Consider the following 3,832-nt stretch of genomic DNA (forward strand, 5'->3'; position numbering starts at 1 on the left):
TTTTTATTTTATTATTATTATTATTATTATTATTGATTTTCATGAAAATTTACAGAGATTTTGGATTACCATTCATTCAGTGTTGCACTTTTCTCCCTGCCCACCCCTCCCCTCCAGTTCGTTCTTCTCTCTGAAAAGTAAAGAAAATTTTTTTCATTGTTATACAATCCCTCCTCCAAGTCCATTCCACTATGCAGCCTTCACTCTGGACTCGTGTCATAACAATAATACCTATTCATATGAACCTTTTAAACAGTTCTCTCTCTCATCTGTTTCAATGCAGTATACATAATTTATCCCATCTTTCTTAGTCTCCCCACCTCCACCCCTATGTCAGTCCCATTTTACAACAGTGGCACTATGCAGTCTTTGTCCTTTTGTGACTGAGATATTTCATTCAGCATAATGTCCTCCAGGGTCATCCATTTTGAACAATATTTCATGGGTTCCTAGTTTTTCAATGCAGCATAGTATTCCATTGTGTGAATACATCACAGCTTCTCTATCCATTCGTTTGTTGATGGGCACTTAGGTTGTTTCCTAGTCTTTTCTATTGTGAACAAAGCCACAATAAACATGGGTGTGTATATATCTGCTTGGGTGGCAGTTATGATTTCTTTGGGGTATATTCACAGTAGTGGAATTGCTGGGTTAAATGGTATTTCTATTTGCAACTTTTTGAGAAAGAGTCATACTGCCTTCCATAGTGGTTGCACCATTTTACACTCCCACCAACAATGAATAAGGGTTCTAGTTTCTCCACAACCTCACCAGCAATTGTTTGCTGATCTGTTAAATTTTGCACATTTTTATCATTTTTCTCCTTTTCCTTTAATTACTTATTATCAAAAAGGTTCTTGAAATGGGTTAATAAATACTACATACCACAATATTTTAACTAAAATACCAGAAAACTTAACAAAATTAGAAAGTAAAACAACACTGGCAGCCATGAAAACAGTGCATGCTTGTAGCATATGCACATGAAACCATGTGGTTTGAAGCATCATTGCATTTGAGTAATAATGAGAGTTCTGACTAAAGTATATTAAACTATACAGAAAATATTTAGAAAATATTAGGCATAATAATCCATGAAACTTGAATTTCTAGGAAAAGTTTTAGATGTTTTAAGTAGCTGTTGTTGTTGTTGTTATGTGCCATCAAGTCGCCTGTGACCCATAGTGACCATATGTACAGCAGCTCTAAACCCTGTCCTGTCCTGAGTGTCTCACTAATTCCAATGCATCTACCCTCATTCTTCCAGTCACTGTATCAATCCATCTCATCCGGGGTCTTCCTCTCTGGTACCATCCCTCTACCCTTCCAAGCATGATGTCCTTCTCCAAGGACTGGTCTCTCCTGGTCACATGTCCAAAGTATGTGAGATGGAGCTTCAAAATCCTAGCCTCCGAGGAGAAACTTGGTTTCACCCTCTTCAAGACAGACTTATTTGTTTTCTTGGCATTTCATGGTATGTTCAACACGCTTAAAAAAAATCTACCAAAAATAAGCTGTATATAGACAGTGATTTTGATGTCATCCTCTCTGACTGTGTGACCCTCCCCATAGTGCTCTAGCAACACCAGTGGATTTGTGAATTTCATATTTGCAATGAAGTATTCTCATTCTAATCAGAGGTGAAGACAGAGTCTCAGAATTTTATCCCACTCAAATTAAAATTTCAGTGGCCCACTGTTAAGTATGAACCCATTTCTGGGTTCATTTCTCCTACACTAATTACACGTTGCTAATATTTGCATTCAGTCATAGTAATTATGAGTTTGTTCAGTAAGTGTAACATGACTATAATCTGCTGAAGATTGCCATCTACACAACATGTAATAAGCACATGTTTCCCTTATCAGTAAGAGTCGACTGTCACACGGAATAAACCCAAAAGGTGGGTTTACGAGGAGGTTATCATTTTCTGATCCCTCAGGGCTGTTTTGACAAACACTCAAAACATAAAAGTATTTTAAAATTTGGATTTATATTTGTCATTACTCTCATTTTTTAAAAGTGGTATATTCTTCAAAATCAATTCGAAGGTCTTCAGTCTGGAATTTAAGGGCCTCTAACCAGTATCATTCAAATTTATGCACTAACAAAGAGCCAAAGAAGAGGTAACAGATAAAATCTTACCAAATGTGACAATCAGAAATTGATTAATCATGCAACCAAGATACCTGAATGAATGACATGAATGCAAAAGTAGGAAATGAGGAAGAAAGATTGGTAGTCAGGAAACATGGACTTTTGAGGCTAGAGACAGAATGATAGAATTCTGTACAATCACTGATTTATTAATAGCAAATACCTTCTGTAAGAAACACAAGCAGCAGCTATACACATGGACCTCATCTGAAGTCCTACACATGAATCAGATTGATTATATATGTGGGAAAAATAACTAGAGAAGGTCAATATCAGCTGTAAAAAGTAGGTCAGATGCTGATTGTGGATCAGATAATCAACTACTCATCTGCAGGTTCATACTGATGCTAAAGAAAATCAAATCAAATCCATAAGAACCAAAGTTTTAGCTTTACTCTATCCCTCCTGAATTTCAAGGGCATGCCAGGAACAGGTTTGAGGCCTTGAATACTAAATGAGTAAAGATCAGATGAGCTGTGGGAGAACATCAACAATATCAACCAAGAAGAATGCAAAAGGTCATTACGAAAACAGAGGAAGACGCAAAGACCAAAATGGATGTCAGAAGATACTCTGAATATTGCACTAGAGTGTAGAGAAGAAAAAGTAAAGAAATTAAGGAGCTGAAGAGAAGATTTCAAAAGGCAGCACAGGAAGACAAGTATTATAATGACATGTGCAAAGAATCAGAGTTTGAAAATCAAAAGAAATTAACTTGCTCAGCATTTCTTAAGCTGAAGGAATTGAAGAACAAATTCAAGCCTTGAGTTGCAACATTTAAGCATGCTATGGGCAGGATGCTGAATGGCCCAGGAAGCACCAAAAGAAGATGAAAAGAGTATACAGAATCATTATACCAAAAAGAATTGGCTGACACAGAAGAACTTAATGAAACAACACATGATCAAGAAACAGTGTGATGAAGGAGGAATTTTAAGCTGCTCTGAAGGAATTGGCAAAATACAGGAATTGATAGCATACTAACTGACATATTTCAATAAACAGAGGCAGCACTGGATGCATTCACCAGTTTATGCCAAGAAATCTGGAGGATAATTACCTGACCAACACACTAGAAGAGATCCATATTTATTCCCATTCCCAAAAAAGGTGACCCAAATAGAGTGTGGAAATTATTGAACAACATTAAATGCAAGCAAGATCCTGTTGAAAATTATCCAAAAATGACTGGAACAGCACAACAGAGTACTGCTAGATGTGCAGGCTGAGTTTAGAAGAGGCCAGGATATTACAGATAATGTTAGATGGATCTTGGCCAGAAGTAGAGAGTACTAGAACGTCTGTGTTTCATTTACTATGCAAAGGCATTTCGCCTGTGTGGATGAAAACAAACTGTGGCTAACTCAGAGAAGAATGGGAATCACAGAACACTTGATAGTGTTTATGCAAAACCAATACTTGAGCAAGGAGGCAGTCATCAGAAGAGAGGAAAGAAACACTGCATGGTTCAAAATCAGGAAAGGTGTACACCAGGAATGCATCCTATCTCCGTACCTTTTCAATCTATATGTGGAACAGATCATCCAAGAGTCTGAACGTTATGAGGAGAAATGTGACATCAGAACTGGAGGAAGACTCATCAAAACCCTGCGTTATTCAGAAGACACAACCCTACTTGCTGAAACTGAGGAGGACCTGAAACACTTGCTGCAGA

The sequence above is a fragment of the Elephantulus edwardii genome, unplaced genomic scaffold, assembly GCF_000299155.1.
Source record: "Elephantulus edwardii isolate Elephantulus edwardi_28Jun2011 unplaced genomic scaffold, EleEdw1.0 scaffold00273, whole genome shotgun sequence".
Lineage (NCBI taxonomy): Eukaryota > Metazoa > Chordata > Mammalia > Macroscelidea > Macroscelididae > Elephantulus > Elephantulus edwardii.